Genomic DNA, 27,111 nt, shown 5'->3' with positions numbered 1-27,111 from the left:
GTATAACAGATCAACAGTCGCACGGAGTACAATAGTGTTGGAATCATATTAACATACCTTAAGGTCTACTTGAAGTTTTGATTGACATATCTCAAGTTACCCTCTTTCCAAATTTCAACCTGGCAACCCTGTTTTGCCACAACAAGCCACAATTTCAACCAAAGCATCCTTAGGCTCTCCACTCTGATTTGCATCATTCTCAGAATCTCGCTTTCCATCTCACTCTCAATGTTACTCTCTCTCTCTGCCTCTCTCGATGTATCTCTTCTCGTTGTCCTGTACCACACATCTGAAGGTATAAATACTTGTTTTCACATCTCAAACAAATCAGTTGCTCTCGATTTTTAGACGTGTCAACATGTGGCGGTGGCTATAATAAGGATTATACGGTGGCGAATTACAACAAGCAAATCTCTCTCAAAAAAAATCTAACAATTGGTGTATGAGTGTGTGTGTGCCAAAATGTGTGTTTTACTATAGTAGCCAAACCAAAAAAAGAAAAAACGACAACAAAAAAAATTTTATTACTTTGCTAATGTTAGACATACCTGTAATGGTATAGCAAAAGCAGAAAAATCTAACAACAACAACAACAAAAAATACAAATACTAAAAGCTTGAGATATGGATAAAACTTTATGTACTACCTACCAAGTGTGTATGGGCATTACATCTCTAAAACTATGGGAATGAGGCTAGAATAAGCAAAAACCAATTCAAACAAAAACAACATCAGCATCAGCATCTCGACATCAACAACCGCAACAAAAACAAAAGTAAGCAAAACACTTTGGTAGCAGCAACGCATCAATTGAAAGCAATTCAATATTGTTTTAGTGAGTGAATGAATGAGTGCTTGTGTATGTAGCCCAGCAGCAGCAGCAGCAGCAATGGAAATGTGAATAAGCATGAATGTAAATGTGTATGAGTATCCCAGAGTGTCGCTATGTGTTGTGTGCTTTGTTGGTGGGGGGAGGGGGAAGGGTGGTGTGAGTATGACATGGGGGAATAGTGATACTAAGTTAAAGGCAAAGTGAACACCAAAGGTTAATAGTAAAACGAAATAATAACAGTAAATCCCTGTATGTGCTATGCAGAGTACAAGTGAGCAAGCAAGAGCGAGAGAGAGAGAGAGAGATATGGTGTGGGAGATACAGGGTTTCTATTGCCGATGATGATGATGATGATGATGATGAAGCAAAGGCGGTTGAGAGTTTATAAGAAATACTACGTTTATGTTGAAAACAATTTAAACAACAAGCATACTTTAGGGAATACCTCACAAATGCTCAAAGCGACCCATAAACGGAAAGCAACAACAATAACAACAGCAGCAAATGCCAGCCACAGCAATAACAGTCTAGAAAAAAGTGTCTGAAGAAAAGTAGTTGCTGCTGTAGTTGTGTACGCCTGTCTATGCGTTTCTTGTTTATTTCACTTTTGAAGAGCTCATAAGTTTTGTTCCGTTTGGTGGCATCTTTATCTTCATGGCTGCTATGTCACTTGCCAATGTTCAAGACATCTATCCCGAATTGAATATCACATCACCAACGCTATGGTGAAAGTCATAGCGCTGTGTGGTGGTAGTAGTAGCAGCAGCAGCAGTAGTGTGTTAAAAGTACCATCAAAATCATAAAAACTGGCACAATAGGCACAGTGGGAACTCTTTGCCGCCCCTGTTCTTGTGTGGTGAGCGGCTCAGCGCAACGATAAAATGTAAATTTGACAGCAAATCATAGAGATAAAATACCTTTTTGGATAATACAAAGAAAGCAGCATAATAAGAGAAATACTATAACAAAGTGAATGAAATAGAGAGTAGTGTCACAACAACAACTACGACAAGAAAAACCATATAAAACAGAGAAAAACAAAAGTTGTGAAAATTTTGCTTTAAAAAAAATGTATTTAAGTTTAAGTGAGTGAAATGAAATGAAAAACTAAGAAGCTGGCGAGAAAAAAGCAAAGAAAAATTTTAATGATATATTTTATGACAACAACAAAAACAAATGAAACCAGTAAGAAAAGGCAAAAGTGGGGCGGTGACGACTTACACCTACCCTATAGGTAGTGGGAGCTCTATCTTATTCTGAAACAATTTTGAGGGACCTCGCCGAATGTTTTCAAATGGGTTGTTAAACAATCTGTATCATATTATGACCCGGCACCCAAACTATGCGGATTTTGCCATCCTCAGAGTAGGCGTAAATCTCCTTCTGTTCGTGGCCTTACCATCTGTTCAAACTATAATAACTATAATAACTACGGTTTACAAATGCCAACGTTATTGCAAATTACCCAAAATCTGAGGAACATGGGAGCTATATCTAATTCTATTTAAATCGATTTCGAGCAAACTTCTCAGATAATGTGGTACTCGTCGAGAAAAACGTTGTGCAAAATTTTGGCATAATTGGTCAAAAAATGAGATAGCAATGGCTCTAGAAGTGAAAATCAGGCGATATATATATATATATATGAGAGCTATATCTAAGTCTTAACCGATTTCCATGAAATTCTATAATCTATAATGTGAAGAGTCGAGAGAAAATCCTTCCTAACAAATTTCAAGAGAATCGATTAACAAATGACCATTTGATTGCAATATTACTGCAAATCGGACGAACATATATATGAGAGCTATATCCAAATCTGAACCGATTTCAAGCAAACTTCATAGACATTGTGGAAGTTAATGACGATATCGTTGTACAAAATTATGGGTCAATTGGTCAATAAATGCGCTTGCAATGGCTGTAGGAGTGCAAATCAGGCAATATATACGTATGAGAGCTATATCCAAATCTGAACCGATTTTCATCAAATTCACTAATAATGTTGAGAGTCAAGAGAAAATCCTTTCTGACAAATTTCAAGAGATTCGGTAAACAAATGACAATTTGATTGCAATATTACAGCAAATCGGACGAACATATACATGGGAGCTATATCCAAATCTGAACCGATTTCGAGCAAACTTTATAGACATTATGGATGTTATCGACGAAAGCGTTGTACAAAATTTTGGGTCAATTGGTCAATAAATGCGCTTGCAATGGCTGTAGGAGTGAAAATCAGGCGATATATACGTATAAGAGGTATATCCAAATCTGAACCGATTTTCATAAAATTCACTAATAATGTTGAGAGTCAAGAGAAATTCCCTGCTAAATTTCAAGAGAATCGGTTAACAAATGACCATTTTATTGCATTATTACTGTAAATCGGAAGAACATATATATGGGAGCTATATCCAAATCTGAACCGATTTCCATGAAATTCATCTGTAATGTTGGGAGTCACAAGAAAATCCTTCCTGCCAAATTTCTAGGCAATCGGTTAACAAATGACCATTTTATTGCAGTATTGCTGCAAATCGGACGAACATATATATGGGAGCTATATCCAAATCTGAACCGATTTTTTCTAATTTCAATAGGCTTCGTCTCTAGGCCGAAAAACATGCCCATACCAAATTTGAAGACGATCGGATGAAAATTGCGAACTGTATTTTGTACACAAATTAACATGGACAGACGGACAGACAGACAGAGGGACAGACGAACATAGCTAAATCGAATCAGAAAGTGATTCTGAGTCGATCGGCGTACTTATGAATGGGTCTATCTCTCTTCCTTTTAGGTGTTACAAACTAACTCACTAAGTTATAATACCCTGTACCACAGTAGTGGTGCCGGGTATAAACATTGTCACCCCCTACAATATTAGTGAGACAGAGAGTTGAGACAATATTAAAAGCGACAAAGTCCATTACGGTGGAAAACTCCTACACTCACATCCTGTGGAACACAATCAACCAAGCAAGCAACCAATCTAATAAGCAAGCAAGCAAACACTGCACACTGGTTAACAAGTAAAACAAGTTATAATCCGAATCGGATCATAAATGAATGCAGAACACTGTAGAATATATCAGTTCATTGTGTAATATTTCAGGTCATTCGGATAAAAATTGCGCCTTGTAGGGGATCAAAAAGCAAAATCGAGAGATAAGTTTATGTGGCAGCTATATCAAGCTATTGATCGATTCAGACCATATTAAACACGTATGTTGAAAGTCATGAGAGAAGCCGTTGTAGAAAATTTCCGCCATATCAGATGAGAATTGCGCCCTCTGGAGGCTCAAGAAGTCAAGACCCAAGATCGGCTTATATGGCAGCTATATCAAAACATAGACCGATTTGAATCACAATTAGCGCAATTGTTGGAAGTAATACCAAAACACCAAGCGGCTAGCTTTACGCTTTCGACTGCTTTCGTGATTTCGACAGATGGACGGACGGACGGATGGACGGACGGATGGACGGACGGATGGACGGACGGATGGACGGACGGATGGACGGACGGATGTACGGACGGATGGACGGACGGATGAACGGACGGATGGACGGACGGATGGACGGACGGATGGACGGACGGATGGACGGACGGATGGACGGACGGATGGACGGACGGATGGACGGACGGATGGACGGACGGATGGACGGACGGATGGACGGACGGATGGACGGACGGATGGACGGACGGATGGACGGACGGATGGACGGACGGATGGACGGACGGATGGACGGACGGATGGACGGACGGATGGACGGACGGATGGACGGACGGATGGACGGACGGATGGACGGACGGATGGACGGACGGATGGACGGACGGATGGACGGACGGATGGACGGACGGATGGACGGACGGATGGACGGACGGATGGACGGACGGATGGACGGACGGATGGACGGACGGATGGACGGACGGATGGACGGACGGATGGACGGACGGATGGACGGACGGATGGACGGACGGATGGACGGACGGATGGACGGACGGATGGACGGATGGACGGATGGACGGATGGACGGACGGATGGACGGACGGATGGACGGACGGACGGATGGACGGACGGATGGACGGACGGATGGATGGACGGATGGACGGACGGATGGACGGACGGATGGACGGACGGATGGACGGACGGATGGACGGACGGACGGATGGACGGACGGATGGACGGATGGACGGACGCATGGACGGACGGATGGACGGACGGATGGACGGACGGATGGACGGATGGACTAGATCGAATCAGAATGTCGAGACGATCCAAAATATTTATACCTAATGGGGTCGCAGATCATTATTTCAAGGTGTTGCAAAGGGAATGACTAGGTTAGTATGCCCCCATCTTATGGTGGTCGGTATAATAATACCGTATGGTATGGATGACATAAGGCATTATTAATACCGTACGGTATTGTTTTGGTATTAATTCACGGTGTTGCTTCCTATCAATATCAATGATATATGCTATCAATTTTTCTTTCGGTAGAGAAAACCCACTATTTCCATAAATGGGTACTTCCATGGGTATTTCCATAAATGGGTTTGAGTACCCTTTCCCAAAGAAAATGGTACTCAAACTACCCTTTCCCAAAGGAAAGGGTACTCTTACACAAACTACCCTTGACCAAATAAAAGGGTGCTAAAACTACCCTTTTTCAAAGGAAAGGGTACTCAAACTATCCTTTCTCAAAGGAAAGGGTATTCAAACTACCCTTTCATAAAGCAAATTGTACTTAAAACAACCCTTTCCCAAAGCAAATTGTACTCAAACTACCCTTTCTTAAAGGAAAGGGAACAAAAAATAACCTTTCTTAAAGGAAAGGCAACACAAACTACCTTTCCAAACAAAAAATACGGTAGTATGACTACCCCTTTCCAAAGAAAAGGGTACAAAACTACCATTTTTCAAAGAAAAATGTATTCAATCTACCATTTCCCAATGGAAAGGGTACTCAAACTATCCTTTCTCAAAGGAAAGGGTATTCAAACTACCAAAGGAAAGGATACTCAAACTAACCTTTCCCATAGGAAAGGGTACTCAAACTACTCTTTCCCAATGGAAAGAGTACTCAAACTACCCTCTCCCAAAGAGAGGATACTCAAACTACCCTTTCCCAAAGGAAATTGTATTCAAATTATCCTTTCCCAAAGGAAAGGGTACTCAAACTACCCTTTCTTAAAGGAAAAGGTACAAAAACTACCCTTTCTTAAAGGAAAGGGAACACAAACTACCTATTCCAAACAAAGAATACGGTAGTAAGACTACCCTTTTCCAAAGATGGACGGAAAGAAAAGGGTACAAAACTACCCTTTTCCAAAGCAAAAGGTATTCAATCTACCGTTTCGCAAGGGTACAAAACTACCCTTTTTCAAAGCAAAAGGTATTCAATCTACCATTTCGCAACGGAAAGGGTACTCAAACTACCCTCTCCCAAAGAGAGGATACTTAAACTACCCTTTCCGGAAGGAAAGTGTCCTCAGACTACCCTCTCCCAAAGGAAAGGGTAATCAAACTACCCTTTCCCATAGGAAAGGGTACTCAAACTACACTTTTCCATAGGAAAAGGTTAATCAAACTACTCTTTTCCATAGGAAAGGGTACTCAAACTACCCTTTACCAAAGGAAAGGGTACTGAACTATAATTTTCCAAAGGAATGGACATTAAGGTGGGCACTCAATGCCAGTTTTAAAGCTTTCAGGGGTGGTTGCGTTAATATTAATTTCAGCCAGATGGGGTTATCAATCAATTTGGATAATTTTTTTTTGTCTTTTTCATTTTCTAAATATAGCCATTAGACAATGACATATATCTGAACAATATACCATTAAAAACACTTTGGAGCATTGTCTCTTTCGTCGAACACTGTGCATGGCACAAAAACCGTTGGGCAATAAATTTGAAATGATGATGAGCTGCTTGCCAAAGTAATGAGACAATTTCATGCATGAATGACAAAGAGCCATCTTCAATGTTTTGGTTATTAATATCGTCATCGTCATACTTTGCCGCTAACGCCATAGCCTCCTCCGAACTTTGCCTGATTCGAGGCAAGGTTCCCTGTGCGAATTAAAATCTCCCCCGGGGCAATGCATAGGTATTGGTGCGTTGAGCCCTTGTTGTCATCATGCTATGCCACCACCTTTGCATTGGCATTTCATTACCCAATGCAAGGGATTGCTATTGGATGGCTGGTGAGTAGGTGAGGTCGAGACTGTCAACAGCAGAAGGTGAAGATGTAGACGATTCCACAACCTATAATTACTTAAATAGAAAAGCAATTTCAATTACTTTCATTCATTAAGAGGCTGTTTGGAGGAAAATTACATTTTCTTTTTGTTTTTGTTTTTTTAGGCTGATTATAATGATGGTGAAGACTATGGGAGAAAGGGGCTAAGTTAAGAAAATTGAAAAGGGGAGGTAATTAGAGGGAGAAGAAGGCAAATAATTTGCTAGCAAAAAAAAAGGAAGAAATCTTGAAAGATAAGTTTTCTATAGATTTTTCTACTTTTATGAGGCTTGTTGACCTTAAGTCATTATTGTGTGGTTCTGGTTGTAGGTCAATTGAGACAAACTTCTATTGGGTTTTATCTGTTTCGTGTGAATTTTTCCAAAATAAGGACTTATAAAAAATCTATAAAAACACAGATTTGTGCAAACCATTTTATTTACACCACCCCCCCCCCCAGTATATTTATTTAATTTATTTCCTTAAACCCCCCACCGCTCACGAAAAAGTTTTTTTTTTTTCAAAAATCTAAAAAGCAGACTAATGCATATCATATAGGCTTGACAAGGTGAATTCATCATTCTTCATAAACAACAAAGCGAGAAAAAAAGTTATCAAATATACAAAAAAGCAGGTAACATACATTTAAAGTAACCTTTTGCTATTCCAACTTCCAACATAGAGAATATTTTATTGTTTCCTTGGTGTACTTGAACTTTTTGATGTATTACTTTTCAATGTAAACTTTTTGAAGGATTTATAAGGACATGTGTGAGCGAAAGCATATGCTGCTTAATATTTAATGGCAATTTAAAATCACTCATACGTACATATGTCAAGCTGACAGCTGTGAAAGGTAGGTAGGTAGGTAGGTAAGGTTAATTCTTTAGCTAAAGCCAAAACAGCATAGCACATACAAATCCTTCGTGTATTGCATCAGAGGCCAGGCAACGCCAACGCAACGCCAACATCAAAGGTGAAAATAGGAATTTTGAATATTAAGAATTCAAGCACAGATTTGAGTTGTAGTACCAGTGACACGATTTTAGGCATTTTCAAATTACTTTGCTGGGAATATTCCGTTGATGTTATGAATAACTGGCATTTGAAACTATGGGGAATATGGGGTAAATACCACCTAAGCGTATGATTGATACAAATGCATTTTATGCTATTGCAATTAATTATACGCCACATGGGTACAACAATGCTTTTAAATTATAGATGTCATATAATTTTGGCAAAGGTTAGATTCATACGGGAAAATTCCGACAGTTTAGACAAAGAGCGTGTTTTTATAACCAAAATAAATAATAAAAGCCAAAGTCGGGTAGAGCTGACTAAGTCAAGTTAAAACCAGTAAGAAAGGGCAAAAGTGAGGAGGTGCCGACTGTATAATACCCTACACCTACCCTATAATGGTAGTCGTCGAGGAAAGCGTGGTGCAAAATTTTGGAAAGATGCTCAAATAATGCGCTTGCAGCGGCTCTTGGGGTGAAAATATAGCCATATCTAAATCTAAGCTGATTTCTATGAAATTCGCCCGTAATATTAAGAGTAACAAGAAAATCCTTCCTGCCGAATTTCGAGAGAATCGGTTAATAAAAGACCATTTTGTTGCAACATTACTGCAAATTGGACGAACATATATATGGGAGCTATATCTAAATCTGAACCGATTTCTATGAAATTTGCCCCTAATATCGAGAGTCATAAGAAAATCCTTCCTGCCGAATGTCGAGAGAATCGTTTAACAAAAGACCATTTTGTAGCAATATTACCGCAAATCGGACGAACATATATATGGGAGCTATATCTAAAACTGAACCGATTTTAAGCAAACTTCTCAGATACTGTCACAGTCGTCGAAGAAAGAGTTGTAAGAAGTTTTAGGAAGATTGGTTAATAAATGCGCTTGCAGCGACTCTAGGAGTAAAAATCTGGCGATATATATATATATGAGAGCTATATTCAAATCTGAACCGATTTCTATGAAATTAACCGGTAATGTCGGGAGTCATAAGAAAATCCTTCCTGACAAATTTCAAGAGAATCGGTTAACAAATGACCATTTTATTTCATTATTACTGCAAATCGGACGAATATATACATGGGAGTTATATCCAAATCTGAACCGATTCTTATGAAAATAACCAGTAATAGAAACGGACGTAGAGAGGGACGTAGAGACGGACGTAGAGACGGACGTAGAGACGGACGTAGAGACGGACGTAGAGACGGACGTAGAGACGGACGTAGAGACGGACGTAGAGACAGACGTAGAGACGGACGTAGAGACGGACGTAGAGACGGACGTAGAGACGGATGTAGAGACGGACGTAGAGACGGACGTAGAGACGGACGTAGAGACGGACGTAGAGACGGACGTAGAGACGGACGTAGAGACGGACGTAGAGACGGACGTAGAGACGGACGTAGAGACGGACGTAGAGACGGACGTAGAGACGGACGTAGAGACGGACGTAGAGACGGACGTAGAGACGGACGTAGAGACGGACGTAGAGACGGACGTAGAGACGGACGTAGAGACGGACGTAGAGACGGACGTAGAGACGGACGTAGAGACGGACATAGAGACGGACGTAGAGACGGACGTAGAGACGGACGTAGAGACGGACGTAGAGACGGACGTAGAGACGGACGTAGAGACGGACGTAGAGACGGACGTAGAGACGGACGTAGAGACGGACGTAGAGACGGACGTAGAGACGGACGTAGAGACGGACGTAGAGACGGACGTAGAGACGGACGTAGAGACGGACGTAGAGACGGACGTAGAGACGGACGTAGAGACGGACGTAGAGACGGACGTATAGACGGACGTAGAGACGGACGAAGAGACGGACGTAGAGACGGACGCAGAGACGGACGCAGCGACGGACGTAGAGACGGACGTAGAGACGGACGTAGAGACGGACGTAGAGACGGACGTAAAGACGGACGCAGAGACGGACGGACATGGCTGGATCGCCTTTTACCAGGATCAAGAATATTTGTACTTTATTGGGTCTGAAATGGATATTTTGATGTGTTTCACACGTAATGAGAAAATTATATACCCCCATTATTGGGTGGTGGAAGATAAAACACAAAAGAGTGATATGTTAGCCGGGCCGAATGTTATATACATTCCTCTAAGGAACAGGGGCAAACTTCTCACATATCAATGAGTGCAGTTCGATTCAAGTTTAAGCGCAATGATAAGGGGCCTCCCTTTTATAGCCGAGTCCGTACGGCGTGCCGCAGTGCGACATGTCTTTGGAGAGAAGTTTTACATGGCATAGTACCTCAAAAATGCCAGCTTTAGACGATATGTCATCTGGACACATAAACAGATTTACCACCCAGACCATCTTTCCCAGGATCATCCTCAACCGCGTACATTGGCATTCGAGTACATCGAGCCGTTGACCACTTCTGACCACCCAGAGTCTTAAACTTAGTTTCCATCCATGCTCCACAGTCTCTCATCTTGCCCTACTGGAGAGCCTTCTCACACTTTGTCTTAGCTTTCATTGAATTTTTGGCTTGCCATGGCCCATCCTAGGGGGCTTTTTCCTATTCGGAGCCCCGTGCGCAACAAAACACTGGTGGGTTATTATCAGCCAACCTTAGCTCTAGGCATCTAGCGTATGTTTCTTAGTCTAAACCTCATAAGCAAACTATCGAGTGGGTACTAGAATAGAGTATATTCGGACCCTCAATTCATTAATCACTTAATGAATCTATAGAAAAAAACATTTATTACTTCAATAAATTTGTTTGTCCACTATCCAAAACCATGTGTTCAATGACCAATAAAACTAAGTGAAAATGAAATTTGGCCTTTGGCCACCAAACAAACAAAATCATGACTCAGCAGTAATGGGACCCCATGTTGTATGAGTGTTACTACAGCACATATTATATAATTAAAATCAATTATACGCCCTAGTGCCATGATTATTTGACATTTGTTGTGTGGTGTGTGGGCTTTTCTATTAATTTTCTTATCATACATTCTTATGGAAAGAAAATATCCTTTAAGTCATATCAATAACATAGACCATAGACGCACTAACACATGTGCACATTAGGCCTATGGGCATATCATATGTTCTTGTGCAAAAGTGTGCCCGTCAACATTATATAGGCATTCACTGGATCATTATTACCAAGTGTTACCAATTAGGATTGTATAACCTTGCAGTGAATAGGTTATAATTGTTTGTAACATAAAGCCATTGTGTGTTGAAAGTGGTGGAAGGACAACAATGGGAGTTTTTGGAATACATTTGCTTATCTACAGAATTAAGTTCAGTTTATTTTATTCAATAACAATCTTTTCTAAACGATTATCCAAAATCTTATTTATTACTCCAATTAGTATTAAAGAATTGCCTGTTTCTAAATAGGGTAATAAAGTGTCCACTGCTGCTTAATGGAATGTTTATGGGAAGTTTTGTAGTATTAAATCTAGCAATTTGTTATTATTTTCCTTTTACCAACATGTGATTAAAATCTTTTAAAATTAAATTAATTAAGAAAATAAAACTAGATAACAATTAGTATTTTATAAACGCAGTCCTTGTTGATAACGTTCTACAGAATGAATGTCGTTTTGAATGGTTGTTTGTGGCGTATAATTGATTTTAATTGAAAAAAATCCATTTATAACACTCATGCGTGCAGGTGGCATCACAGCCAAATATATTTAATTTAAATAAGAAATCTTAAGAAAACAATTTAATAAAATGACAGGGTCACTACAGAGGAGAAAAAATAATTTGTTTTTATAAAGAGTCCTTTCATGCTAAGATAAGCCATTGGCTGTATGCATTGACTTTGTGAAAGCCTCTTGCAAAGTGGGGACTGACACTGGAATCCTTAGACTAGAATCAGTTGGACTGGGCTCTCGGAGACGGTAAAAGTCTCATGCTAAGGAATCGTTGACTTAACGGCGTGTCTGGAGGTATTAACGCTCTACCAAGACTACACGCAGAAGAGGGACTCGAAATAGTGCGCCATGAAGACTTTTTTACTGTATTTCTAAGGGGAAATGGGTGGATTAATGACATAAGTATGAGGGACAAGGTGGCACAATGCAATTCAAAGGTGGGGACATTCCATCACCACTCCTATAGGTGACCGTAGGGCACCGTAGCGCAGAGGTTTGTTTGTTTGTTTGTCTGTTCTGTATAGACTCAATAACGGTTGAACTGATTTTCATTAAATTTATACAGATGTTTGAGTTTGAGCCTTCGCCGAAAATAGGGTACAACATTTTTGATATCCGAAGGGGGGCGGACCCTCCCCCATACTCTCATTTTCAAAATTGGCAGATCTCGGAGATGGGAGGACCGATTTAAGCGGAATTTTACATGCCACTTAATGGCACCTCAAAAACACGTAATTGGTATAAAATGTTGGGTTTAAATAACCGGGGGGGACGCCCCTTCCCAAAACTCACCCGAGCGGACATGTTTCCCAATTGGGACTATATGGGTATCAAATGAAAGGTATTTACGAGTAGAGTACGAACTTGGCATTACAAATTATTTTTTGGTGTCTGAGGGCCCTCCCCATCTCCATCCTTGGCGTCTGAGGCGAACACATCACTATCTGTAAAAGAGTGATGAGTAAAATTTCAGCAAAACCATGAATTAAATGAGGCATTATAAGGGCTAAGACCTTAAAGAAGGAAATCGATGTAAATCATAGCGATATCCAAACAAAACGTAAGCAAACTTGGTTCCGGCCACCTCCATGATTTATGAATCACCATGACCGTGTGAAGAGCGTTAAATACCGCGGTATGCTTACGCAGGCCACCAGAGTTCGTGTCCACTCCATCACGTGATCCACTTTTACCCCGCCGTGTGCTTACGCAGATCATCTTCGTGAATCGTGACTCACCGTGACTCCGTCATTTCTTGTGTAAAGCGCTAAACCCCGCTGAGTGCTTACACAGGCCATAAGAATTCGTGACCAGTCCATCTCGATAACTAATTTGAACCTGGGGCGTGCTTACGCAGGTCACCTTCGTGAATCGTGACTCCGCCATGCCTTGTGTAGAGGGATGCTAACCCCGAGGGATGCTTACGCAGGCCACCAGAGTTCATGACAATTCCATACCGTAAACCACATTGACCCCGCTGCGTGCTTACGCAGGTCACCTCCGTGAATCACCGTGACCGTATCGCGCGGGGTGCTTCCGCAGGCCATAAGAGTTCGTGATCAGCTCATTACGAGAAGCGCGGCGGCCTCGCAGTGCGCTTACGCAGATCACCTTCGTAAATCGTGACTCACCGTGACTGCGCCATTTCTTGTGTAGAGCGCTTAACCCCGCGGTGTGCTTACGCAGGCCACCAGAGTGCGAGACTAGTATGTCCCGTGAACACATTGACCACGCGGTGTGCTTACGCAGGTCACCTTCGTGAATCGTTAATCACCATGACCGGGGAAAGTGCGTAAATCCCGCGGTGTGTTTTCGCAGGCCACCAAAGTTCGTGACAAATACATGGGGCGTGCTTACGCAGGCCACCTTCGTGAAACTTAAACTACCGTGACCGGGTGTAGCGCATTAAATCTCGCGTTGTGCTTCTTAGTCCACCAGATTTCGTGATCAGCCCATTACGTAAACCACGGCGACCCCCGCGGTGTAGTTAAGCAGGCCACCTTCTTGAGTCGTGACTCCGCTATTTCGTGTGTAGATCGCTTAACCCCCGCGGTGTGCTTACGCAGGTCACCAGAGTGCGAGAATTTTGGGTTCCGTGAGTACGTTGACCCCGCGGTGTGCTTACGCAGTCCACCTTCGTGAATTGTAAACCAACGTGACTCCGCCAATTCATGTCTAACACGAATCCCAGCCGGTAGTTTACGCGGGCCTTCTACGTATTCGCCAACACTACGTTACACGTTCACTACCATCTTTCGCCGCCCTCAGACCCGGACTCGACATACATACATCCTAACTTCGTCGAGACGCTAGCCCGGTTCCCCATCGGAGAACCAACACCCTATAGGCGGAGTACTTAGATATGACTTCCATACACACTCCTTCCTTGAGGATAGCCAGATCCGGGCAGGAGTACTTGGCCAGGTCTCCGCACGCACTCCTTCTTTGAGCACCGCCAGATCCGTGCTTGAGTACTTAGCCAGGTCTCCACCCGTACTCCTCCCCCGCCAGATTCAGACAAGAATACTTAGCCAGGTCTCCACGTGGTAACCACCCTGAGGATCACCAGATCCGCGTTGAGCGGAGTACTTACCCAGGTCTCTTTTACGCCAGAATACCCGCGACAATATCCCGTACTGCTATCGGAGTACTTAGCCAGATCTCCCCGGTTCATGAGGCGTTGAATACCTCTGTATAATCTGAATAAACCGATAACCTTAAAAATCATTACATCGTCTTTCTCTTCCATTGTCTCTAAAATTATAAATTTCTGTGGCGAACCCTACCCCCGCGAACCTTACCGCAGCTAACGGAGGAAATTCGTCGTTACAGTGGCGCCCGAACAGGAACTTTAGATTTTTTATCAGAGTGTAAAAAAGTGTTTGAAATGACAACCACGCTGCGTTTATCTTCGGAAAGATGAGCTCATTAGCCCCCCGATGGGTTCGGGCTTCAGCCGGACGAAGCCGTGGATGAGCTACGGAAACGATTTGCCCAGTTTATCGGCAAGCAAAGTGACGACGCGAAGCTTAAGCGCCTTTCGCGTTGTAGGCCAAACACGAAGTGTCGACTATAGGAGTATCAGCCAAGGGCACAATTTCCAAAGAAAAACCCATTAGCTAAGTCGGTGGGTTCGGGCTTTAGACGGACGGAGCCGTGAATGACTCCGAATATAGTGGCGACCGAGCACGAACATTGAGGAACTTTAGATTTTGTATTAGAGTGGAGAAAAGTGTTTGAAATGACAACCTCGCTGCGTTTATCTTGGGAAAGATGAGCGCATTAGCTACCCCGGTGTATTCGGGCTTCAGCCGGACGGTGCCGTGGATGAGCTCCGTAAACGGTTTGCCCATTGTATCAGCGAGCAACGTGGCGACGCCAAGCTAAATCGCCTTTTCCCGTTGCAGGCCAAACACGCAGCGTCGACTACAGGAGTATCAGCCAAGGGCACCATTTCCATGGCGCCTCCACAGGAATTTCGCGATTACTGAGGTCACGTCTAGTACGCACTGTCCAGCCCCGGTAATACACACATGAGGTGCGTAAATGGGGAGTACAGTTCAATGGCGATCACGAACCCCTGGAATTTATCGAGCGCATAGATGTGTTGGCCCATATATATGCTGTAGAGATAGACGCGCTGCCAACAATGATGCCCGAGGTGCTAAAGGGAAAAGCCCTGGTAAAGTCCACCTTCGAAATCAATCTGCCTATGGCTAAACAAAAATCTCTGTGCAAGGTTTCAGCCCAAAATCCGGGGGACATTCAGGCGCAAGGATATGGCTAGACATCTTAGAGTTTTATAACTACCAATAATACATATTCGTTATGAGATCACACTCTGATATTTCCAAGTGCTACAAAAGGAATGACAGCATGAATATACCACCCTTCCTTCGATGGTGTCTATAAAAAAAGACATCTATGCGTATGAGTGTTAAAAATAGATTTTTCTATTAATATGAGTCATACGCCACCTGGATCAAGAATACCTCTAAAAGACAACTCGAATTATTTTATTTAAATTTTTTATTTTATTTTTTCGCAACTCAGTTTTTCATGTCTTTTGTCTCATCCAATATTCAAGGTGGTGGAAAAGAAACACACAAAACCATTAAATATATGCCATTTCAACGCCATTACACACTCCCAAACATAAGTGCAGACTTTTATATCTAATCCCTGAGATATCCTTCGACTGTAAATCCTTAGACAGACACATAATGCAAATATTAGACAGAGCATAAAACTCTGCTAAACGACTCATGCCATTAAAGTTGCTGGCACAAAAAAAAACAAAAACAAATATACACACCCATAAATTATAGACCCTTCCAGTGATATTTGCACAGGGTGATGGCCATAGAGCAGAGCAGGGCAGAGCACTCAGTCGTCATAATATGGGAAAATATGCTAATATTGTTAGCCCAAGTTCATACGTTTATTTTATTACATTTAAGTTTGTTTTCGTTTTGTTGTTGTTGTTTTTTTTTTTTTTGTATGCCAAACAAAAAATATTGCTCCCATACTTTGATTTTACTGGTCTGGCAAAATAGAGTTTTTATTCAATTGAGAAATTTTGCCAACGACCAAACAGCAGATACAAAAGAAACTTTTCATTTTTTATACATTTTTTTTATTCAGTTGAGGCATGGAAGTTAAGGGTAGGTGAGGGGGAATTTTTTTTAGAAACTTTTCCCCAAATGCTGCATGGTTTGGGTAAAATGCTACATGCTGCCTGGTTTATGTGGCTGTTGTGCCTTCAGTTGTGTTGAATTGAGTTGAGAGTTACTTTACACCCCCTCTGTGCACTTGCCTTTTGGCCACCCGTTTACTTTGGCTCATCTGCATTATTTAGACAGCTTTGCGGTTTGAATAGTCCCCAGAGCTGCACACAAAAAAAATGTTACAGAGTAATGTGTTTTATGTTTGGAAATTAATTTTCATCCTTACACCAGATTGTGTGTGAGAGAGAATTTGTGTGTGAGTGTGTGTGAAAGATTTCATACCCACATGTAGCCACTGAAGGATGCATGCACGAAGGACAAGTCTGCTGTTGTTGTTGTTATTACATGTTAAATATATATAAACTTTAATTGAATTAATGAGTCATTGGTAAGGTAGGTAGGTAGGTGGGTTCTCTTATGGCTAAGGAAGCCAAATTCCCAATAGATCCTATGGAGTCCCCAAAACATGCAGGTATCATAAAGCTAAATCCATAAGGTTGCTTGCAATTTGATTAATGAAGTTGCCAGCAATCAACTAAGGGAAAGCAATCCTACAACATTTACTGCAAAAAAATAGCATTTGTTCTGTTTATCAATCTATCATGTGAGAATATTTATGATAATGGTCGGTGATATAACACAGATATTTGTTAAGTGTAGGGGAAAATGACAAAAGACATAGACAACATTTTATAACCTATGGTGCCAAAGAAGGAAAAGAGAGGACGGGGAGTATATATGACAGCTATATACAAATATGGTTCGATTTCCATTATATTCGCCAAGGATGAATTGAGGTCTAACAGCACTCACTATACCAAATTTAACCTCATTCGAGTAACAATTACGCCACTCATAAGTGAACGACTTGCAATAGGCAGATCGGTCTATATGGAGGCTATAACCAAAGATGATCCCATTTAAACCACACTTGTTAATAATATTGAGAGGCCTAACAGTCTGGCCCATTGTGGTACCCTAGAAAGAAAGGAAAGAGAAACAAGACTTTAAATCGAGATATCGGTATATATGACGGCTATATACAATTCTACATCGATCTATACCAAATTGCAGAAATATGTGGAGGGGTTTAACTCAACTCTCTTTTCCAAATTTCGGCAACATCGGACAATAAATGTGCCTTTTAGGCGCTCAAAACATTAAATCGAGAGATCGGTCTATATGGCAGCTATATCCAAATCTGAACCGATCAGGGCCAAATTGAAGAAGAATGTCGAAGGGCCTACGACAACTTACTGTCTCGAAATTCAGCAAATTTGGATAATAATTGTGGCTTTTATGGGCCTAAGACCCTAATTAGGAGGATCGGTCTATATGGCAGCTGTATCAAAATCTGAACCGATCTGGGCCAAATTCACAAATGATGTCGAAGGGCCTAACACAACTCACTGACCCAAATTTCATCAAAATCGAATAATAAATGTGGCTTTTATGGGCCTAAGACCAAATCAAAGAAGGGTGTCTAAGGGCCTAACACAACTCACTGTCCCAAATTTTGGCAAAATCGGATAATAAATGTGGCTTTTATGGGCCTAAGACCCTAATTCGGAGGATCGGTCTATATGGCAGCTATATCCAAATCTGAACCGATCTAAGTCAAATTGAAGGAGGATGTCCAAGGGGCTAACTTAACTCACTGTCCCAAATTCCGGTGACATTGGGCAATAAATGCGCTTTTTAAGGGCCCAAAACCTTAAATCGTGAGATCGGTCTATATGGCAGCTATATCCAAATCTGATCCGATCAGGGCGAAATTGAAGACGGATGTCGAAGGGCCTAACACAACCCACTGTCCCAAATTTCAGCAAAATCGGATAATAAGTATGGCTTGTATGGGCCTAAGACCCTAAATCGGATGATCGGTGTATATGGCAGCTATAACCAAATCTGGACCCATCCGGGCCAAAATAACGAAGGATGTTGAAGTGCCTAAGACAACTCACTGTCCCAAATTTCGGCGACATCGGATAATAAATGCGCCTTTTATGGACCCAAAACCTTAAATCGAGAGATCGGTCTATATGGCAGCTATAACCAAATCTGGACCGATTCGGGCCAAATTAACAAAGGATGTCGTAGGGCCTAACACAACTTACTGTCCCAAATTTCAGTAAAATCGGATAATAAATGTGGCTTTTACGGGTCTAAGACCCTAAATCGGAGGATCGGTTTATATGGCAGCTATAACCAAATCTGGACCGATTCGGGCCAAATTAACGAAGGATGTCGTAGGGCCTAACACAACTCACTGTCCCAAATTTCAGTCAAATCGGATAATAAATGTGGCTTTTATTGGCCTTAGACCCTAAATCGGAGGATCGGTCTATATGGCAGCTATAACCATATCTGGACCGATCTGGGCCAAATTGCCGAAGGATGTCGAAGGGCCTAACACAACTCACTGTCCCAAATTTCAGCAAAATCGGATAATAAAAATATGGCTTTTACGGGTCTAAGACCCTAAATCGGAGGATCGGTCTATATGGCAGCTATATCCAAATCTGGACCGATCTGGGCCAAATTAACGAACGATGACGTAGGGCCTAACACAACTCACTGTCCCAAATTTCACTAAAACTGGATAATAAATGTGGCTTTTATTGGCCTTAGACCCCAAATCGGCGGATCGGTCTATATGGGGGCTACATCAAGATATAGTCTGATATAGCCCATCTTCGAATTTAACCTGCCTATGGACAAGAGAAGAATGTGTGCAAAGTTTCAGCTCAAAATCTCTATTTTTGAAGACTGTAGCATGATTTCAACATACAGACGGACAAACGGACAGACGGACGGATCAAGAATATATATAAAGTATATATATAGTATAGGGTCGGAAATGGATATTTCGATGTGTTGCAAACGGAATGACAAAATGAATATACCCCCATCATTTGGTGGTGGGTATAAAAAGATGTAAGACCTCTAATTAGTGATAATACATGGATAAAAGAAAGACAGTAAGAATGAAAAACCCGAGTGGGGGGTGAAAAAATGCCCACTCCCTGGCAAGCGCGGATGTACCTTTGACGTAGCTTATGGCACCCCCCCCCCCCCCCCCCCTCCCTCCTTGGAACCATACTTTTCCTTCAACAAATCCCAAGAGACCTACCAGAGGTACGTTCGCAAGTTCAACCAGATCAGAGAAGAAACGGTTCCCCAGAAAGGAGAGCCTACGTCCCCGCAGACCCGGACATGAACACAGCAAGTGCTCCATAGTCTCTGCTTCATCCTCATCGAGGCAACTCCTACAGAAGTCATTGTGCGGTATTCCCATGCGCGCTGGCACAATGCCCGGTTATGACCCCTGTCGAGGCACTCATTGACCTCTTATTGAACGCCAGCAACTCTCTCGTCCTCCTCCGGTAGATGACCAGCCATAGCGCCTTTGCAGTCCGGCAAACATTCACCGAGCTTCACCACGCCACCGACGTCGCCCTGGCCATCCCGTCTACTACAGTAGCTCGACAAATGGCACGTGGGCGACAAATGTGGACAGTATGGCGGCGCTCAAGGCCTTAGGGTCTTGTTTGGAGTGCCTGGATGGGCTCCGGGCATACGGTGTGACGCTGACATGGGTTCCTGGTCAAGTGGGGGAGGGGTTCGTTTGTGCCTAGTGGACCTATGACTCCTGGCCCACTCGTCCGCCCTCTCATACCCTGGAATCCCCCACATGACTAGGAACCCATGTCGGCGTCACACCGTATGCCTATCCAGCCATTCCAAACAAGACCCTAAGGCCTTGAGCGCCGCCATACTGTCCACATAAATTCTGAGTTTAGAGGGCGGTTAATCCCTTATCTAAATTTCCTTTGCGGCCACTACAATGGCACGGTCCTCTGCCTAAAAGACCGTACACTGGTCTCGGCACTCTCGGGGACATACTGATATTGAATGCATCAGAGTAGACCCCCAATCCAGTCTCTGACTCCATCTTGAATACATTACCATCTTGAAGCCAGGAAATCGATTCGCGAATGCCCTCGGATGGAGGGACAGGCGGATAGACGGAAGGACATGGCTTGATCGACTTAAATTGTCAGACCCATATTTCGAGGTGTTACAAACGGAATGACGAAATTTTTATACCTGGGAGTATCCTATGGTGGAGGGTATAAACATGAAATTGTTGCGCTTTGTTTATTTGTGTGTTTGTAGAATCAAAAACGGATGGACCGATTTTCTTGAAATTTTCACAGACGCCAGAGAGTGGAGATGCCCCGGTGCTATACTTTTTGACATCTGAAAGGGAGCGGCCATTCCCCCATTCTACAGTTGGAAAAACGCCAGATTTCGGAGATGAATGCACCAATTTGAGCAATTTTTGCATGACACTTTATGGGAACCCAAAAACACAAAATTGGTATAAAATTTTGAGGTCAAATAACCTGGGAGGCGCCCCATCTTAAAACCCACCCGAACGGACATGTTTACCGATTGGGACAATATGAGTATCAAATAAAAGGTATTTAAGAGTAGAGTACGAACTTGGCATTAAAATGTCACCAAAAGTGTAAGGGGGTCCCCCACCCCCAAAAACACCACCCAAGAGGATACTTTTACCACTTTTATTTCAAAGTAGAATACAAATCTGACATAAAAATTCATTCCCTGGTGTCTGAGGGGCCTCCCTACTCCCCAAGACCCCTCCAGCAGGATGTATTTACCGATTAGGACAATATGGATATCAAATGATTGGTATTTGAAAGTAGATTAAAAAGCTGATATAAAAATGTATTCCTTGTTGTATGAAGGGCCTCCAACCCCCAAAAACCCACAAAGGGACATATTTAATGATTGGTACAATATGGGTATCAAATGAAACGTGTTTGGATGTTCAGTACACATCTGTTATAAGAATTTAGGGCCTCGCCAACTCCAAAACGGGTATGAAAGTCCAACGGCACAAAATGGGTATCAAATGAAAGGTCCTCAGGATTTTATGACAAATCTTTTATACACATTTGGGACAGAGCCTGGGACCAGCCCACCCACTAAATTCCTTTCAATAGAACGTGTAGTTCAACATGTGAGTTGAAAAAAGTAAAAATGTGTAAAGTTCGATACCCACCACCATGCATAAATTTACCAACCTCATTTCTAAGAAGGATGCTATGCAATTTGGGGCTGGTCTGGATCATATTTGATTCAGGTTCCGAGAACACTTATACAAGTCACAGCGAAATAGGTCAACAAATTCACTTTTTATGGGATTAGGACCTTAAATTGGTTTACAAGGCAGCTATATCTAAATATAGTCTGTTCCACCAAAATTGTTTCATTGTACTTATAGAGTAGGTGTAGGGTATTATACAGTCGGCACCGCCCGACTTTTGCCCTTTCTTACTGGTTTTTATTTCACATCTATTCTCCTTTGGAAATATTAACTGTTTATTCCTTCCTAAAATCATTTCCTATCAACAACGCCTAAGCCTCAAAAAATTCACCAGGTGTTTTATACACCCACCCTGTGACAAAATTTAGGTACAACATTGTAGCTCACATAAAAAGGAAAGAGATCCCTTAATCTAAATTTAATTATGATATTTCACACAATCTTAACCGCCATTAACACAAAACAATTAAGATTATTTGTGCTCGTTTTTTTTTTTTGCCAAGTGGATTGTCAATATTCACACTCACTCGCACTCTCTCTCTCTCTCTCTTTCTCACTCCTTCTCTCTCCTTCTATGCTGTTGTCAAACACCAATGCCATAGACAGTTTTGTGTTTCGGTTTTATTGCATTTCCCTCCCTAACCATTTTGGTGCTGCTCAAGCTGTCAATTTAATCTAAATGTAGGAAAAACGTATTAAAATCTAATTAAATTGTCCCTATTTTGGCTTGGTAGTTGCAGCCATCTGTCGCTGATGTGATGATGATGCCTGCTCGGTAGGTTTTGAGACAATTTGGTTTGTTCTCTTTGAAAGGCAAAAAAAAACAAAATGAATGGCTTTTGCTTTCAGTCGAATAAGCATAGCAGAAAAAACAACAACAACAACAAAGACAAAACAGCGAATTGAGGCCAGTAAGACAACCGCATGACACTCACTCACTCACTCACACACAAACTCACTCTCGCTCTCACTACAATGCACATACAAGCAAACGCATATGCTGAGCCTTCTCTGCTCACCACAGGCTGTGTTGCTGTGAGAGTTTTTGTTATGAATGGTTGGTTATGCTTTGCAATACTAATTTCTGTGTGTTTGTGTGTGTGTGTTTTGTGTATGAGCATAAATGGAGTATGGCCCATGGTCCTATAGCCATGGCATCAGTTAATTGTGAAAGCTTGCTTTGTTTGTTGTTTTTATTTGGGTTTTTTCCCGTCCATTGCTTAGCCTGTTAGTGAAGTGCTAATAAATGTTTTGCCTTTAAATTACCTGGCTTACGCTGGAGTTTAGGTAATGCCTCTTTATTTATATTACTGGCCAATGAATTTTTTTTTAATCCCTTTTCTCTTTCTCGCTCACTCGCTTCCAATTTCAAGAGGATTTTCACAAGGCACTTAGAAGTTGCTACCGCTAATCAGTTGTTAATGCCAAAGTAGTTTGGCATTTTTATACTGTTGCCTGAAAGGAAGAGGGTTTGGATGGTTTGTGGCTTTTAATGGGACGTCAGATTTTAATAAGCCTTGGTTTTTTTGAAAAAGGAAATGTTGGCCTTTTTGAAACAAATTAAAGCGAACAAGAAATCACCGTTAAAGGGTCATTTCCTCACGGCAAGTAAATTTAAGTGAAATTATGGTGATTTTATTTAGTTAAAATTCCCTTAAAAATGTTTTAAATGTTCGCCTGGGGCTGTTGTTTGATTTTGAGGACTTCAAAGATACATTGCACTAGTCAATCTGGGAGAGGGAAATTTGAAGTTACGATAAAAGTACAAGGTAGGTTTAAGTGGCATTTAAATAATTAAGGAGTGGAAGGAGTTCTCTCTCCAAACATGTTTGTATGGCCCTTTAGGCATATAACCTTTCTAAGTAACCTTTAAGTGGAGCGAACTTTTTTTTTCGCTCCCCAAAGGACATTTCAAAGGAGTAGGTACTACCTATTGCGCAAAAATTTTAAAACCTTTCAAAAGTAGTCTCAAGATGGACTCGAAAGACCCAACAGCAGCGGTGGTGGCATCAGACCGTAGCATGTTGTCCCTCCCTCTTTTAGGGGTGGGTGCCTTGGCTATCCGTAGTCAAGAGTAATGCTTTAAGGGCACAACCAGCCTAACAATTGAGGAAGAGCCATATAAACCAGAAAGAGGCGCAGTTCGTCCCCAGCCTCTAAACAAAGGTGGTGTTTCAAAGTCAGACAGACAGCGATAGTGTCAACGATACAGCCATTGGGACGATTCAAGAAATGAGGGCAGAACGATGAAGTTTGCCACTGTTCTTTAGTGGTATAATTGATAATTTCGATTGTCCAAGCATAGAAGACATTGACGACAATGTCAACAGGATTACGACTGCACTAGTGGAGTCTTTCGAAGATAGTAGACCTCTTCGAGGAAGGAAATCAGCCCAAGAAAAACCCTGGAGGACCGGGGAGATTCCCAACATTGGGAACAGAGCACGTCGTAACAAATCTAGAGAATATTGGGATTTATATTACACACGGCTCAAGGATTATAATAAGATTACCAGAGCGGCAAAACGTGCTTTCTGGAAGCTTTTCTGCAAAATTTTAATTAACTTGGCGGCGCTAATGACGCCGCAAAGATGAAAAAGTTTCTTTCAAAAACCCATGTCTAAGCTGAAACGTTAGTAAACGACATGGAAGTGAAAGCAAAACAACGGAGGACATGTTGAGGCTTTTAATGAAAACCCATTTGCAACAGGGTACGACGGGACTCACGGAGACAGCGGAATCTTGGAATAATGATGTTGTTTGAAGGTTTGTCATAACGGTGAAGGTATCCTTGCGGAGCTTCAAACCATTTAAGTCACCCGGACCTGATGGAATATTTCCAGTGTTACCACAAAAGCAGGACGACTATCTGGCACCTCATCTGGCTACTCTTTTCACAACGTGCCCAGGACCTGCATAAACTCCGAAAGCCTAGCAGGTGGCAAGGGTGGTGTTTATATCCAAGCCTGGCTAGGCAAGTTATGCGACACCAAAGGATTACAGGCCTATGAGCCCTACGTCCTTTCTACTCATAACCATGCAACGCATTGTGATTACCAGATACAAACAGCATGCCTATGTCAAGGAAAGTCGGATCAGACTGTCCTGCAACGAGTTTGTGAAAGAAAAGAAGAATCCTTCGATGGCAAGACATACACATTGGGGATATGCATTGACATCGAGGGGGCTTCTAACAATGTGCAGACCGTCACACTAATCCAATCCTTAGACCAGTACCGGGTGGACCGGGTCCTTAGAGACTGGACCGGGTCCTTCTAACAATGTGCAGACCGTCACACTGATCCAATCCTTAGACCAGTACCGGGTGGACCGGGTCCTTAGAGACTGGATTAACCATAAACATGCTAAGGAACATGTGGATGCGTTGCGGGTCCCATGCTAAAATATAAGGGAGAAAGTGGCACAGGGCACTCCACAGGGGGACGTTTTATCGCCACTCCTTTGGGTGACCACTATAAATAACCTTTAACGGATGCTGACTGAACAAGGATTTGAACCCGAACCTGAGATGGCTCACAGATGTTGGGCACAATGTAAGCGGGCCGTAGCTTCGAAATGGGGCCTGAATCCTAGGATAGTCCACTAGCTCTACAGGTCCTTATAACATAAGGACCATGCAACAGGTTCGGAGAACATGTTGTCTTGGCATAGGCGGAGTGATGAACACCATGCCCAAGAGGGGACTGGAGACTATTCTAGATATCCGACCCATTGACATACAGATTAAGTGTGAGGCAGCCACTACGGCTATGAGGCTTATGGCGATGGGAGAATGGATTAAGGATGGGAGGAGCTCATACCACCACGGTATAATCGAGGCGGCAATAGGAAACCAGGAAGGAAGGGAAGAGCTTTCCGATCGGATAACTGAGATGAACTTGAAATCGAGTGCGACGCACTGCTGCCATCGGCACGGTCTTAGATTGACGGAACCCTTGTATTGCCATCTGGAAGATCATGTTACACGAATGGATCAAAGACAGAGGATAGAGTGCGCCTGGGAGTCTTCATTGAGAACCCAGGGTCTAAGATCGGCTTCGACTAACGACAATAGAACGATTATGCATTCCGTGTTCGCCTGGATATCTGCCAGGCAAACATGGAATGCGTGAATTGGTGTGGTATTTCACGAGGACGTCAACTGTGAACATCTTTATTGACAGTAAACTGGCAATTAGGCCATCAATAACAACCCTTCCCCAAAACACCCCGCATAGGGTAAACATTTTTCGACCATGCCAATATGTGGCTCAAATGAAAGGTATTTGAGATTAGAAAGCGAATTTGATAACCAATTTTGGGACCATGTGTTTGGGAGACGCCTCATCCTGTAAGCTACCCCTCAAATCCGTGCTGAATTTGGGTGGATAAGTTATCCAATTTTAACCGGATTGTGATGAAAGGGTTTTTTTATTTTTTGTTTATTTTTAATAAAAAAAACCTTAATAAGCAAACAAAACTAATAAAATCTTTATTAATTTACATTTATTTACATTATTTAATTCAACATTAACAGTTAATGCGGAATAAAATTAATTAATAGTTTTTTTTTACGACAATTTATATGCAAACAAATTGTAAGCTGATTTTTATATCAACATATTCTCAATAAAATTGAAATTTTTCTCTGAATCATGTTTATTTACCCAAGCTAAGGGATAGCCATTAATATCAATTCATAAAGTTAACCACCCGTTGGTCAATTTACCAATGAAGGAGCACACAAAATGCTACAGAGCATTGAAGCATACAGAAGGCTTGGTGCTGAGGGCAGATGGCTATCAAAGGAACCGCAGAAGTAAACAGGAGTAGTATATATGAGGAAATAGTCAGGTTTTAAAGCCTGAAACATTTTATTTTTAAAAACTCTAGGGAGGAAAACTCAACTTTCGGCTAGAATTGCAAGAAAAACTTAGCAGATTATGAATGTGGTGGTGAAAAGAGAAAGCACGTTAAGGTATGGGAATAGATTACATTGTGTACCCTAGAAGAGGGAGCAATTTCCCTCTTTGATATTTACAATAGTTTCTAAAATTTAAGAAAATTCCTTCACCCTACCTTGCTTCTCTTTCATAGCCACTAAGATTTTTTTCAATTTTGGCAAAAAAAATTAATTTTGTTATATATTGATATGTATTTTATTTACAACTAGCTGACCCGGGCTCGCTCCGCTGCGCCTTCTTTTACTTTATATGGAACAAAAGTTTCCTTGGAATATTTATTTTCGACAATTAAAGATCTTTTAGTGAAATACCATGCTAACTTGACTAACAGTTTAACAATATAAGTGCCCTTATCTACATCCCATATGACCTTTATTGGTCTACGAATTTAAGTTAGGATGTAAGGTGTACTCCATTCTTAAAATACTTAATTTCAGCCCGATATTCTCATGATTTATGATTTAGTGGTATTTTCGGGGGAGAGGTGGTCCCCTAGATAGTTGATCCTGGAAAAATA

At 41.8% G+C, this 27,111-nt stretch overlaps 1 protein-coding gene across 3 annotated transcripts in view; it reads left to right on the top strand.

Moving 5' to 3' along the window:
- The first annotated feature begins 357 nt into the window (after positions 1-357).
- LOC106093636 (uncharacterized) overlaps positions 358-27,111 on the top strand; it is a 113,048-nt gene continuing 86,294 nt past the window's right edge. For 2 of the 3 annotated variants that reach the window (XM_059370316.1, XM_059370314.1), the window contains exon 1: positions 358-775. The gene's annotated coding sequence lies outside the window, so the exon portion shown is untranslated. Of the gene's footprint in view, positions 776-1,821; positions 1,918-27,111 lie in introns of those variants that run through there. The other variant, XM_059370315.1, reaches the window with a different exon arrangement.

The sequence above is a fragment of the Stomoxys calcitrans genome, chromosome 5, assembly GCF_963082655.1.
Source record: "Stomoxys calcitrans chromosome 5, idStoCalc2.1, whole genome shotgun sequence".
Taxonomy (NCBI): Eukaryota; Metazoa; Arthropoda; class Insecta; order Diptera; family Muscidae; genus Stomoxys; species Stomoxys calcitrans.
Note: the sequence above shows the minus strand (reverse complement) of the source record. Positions and strands in the feature narration are given on the sequence as shown.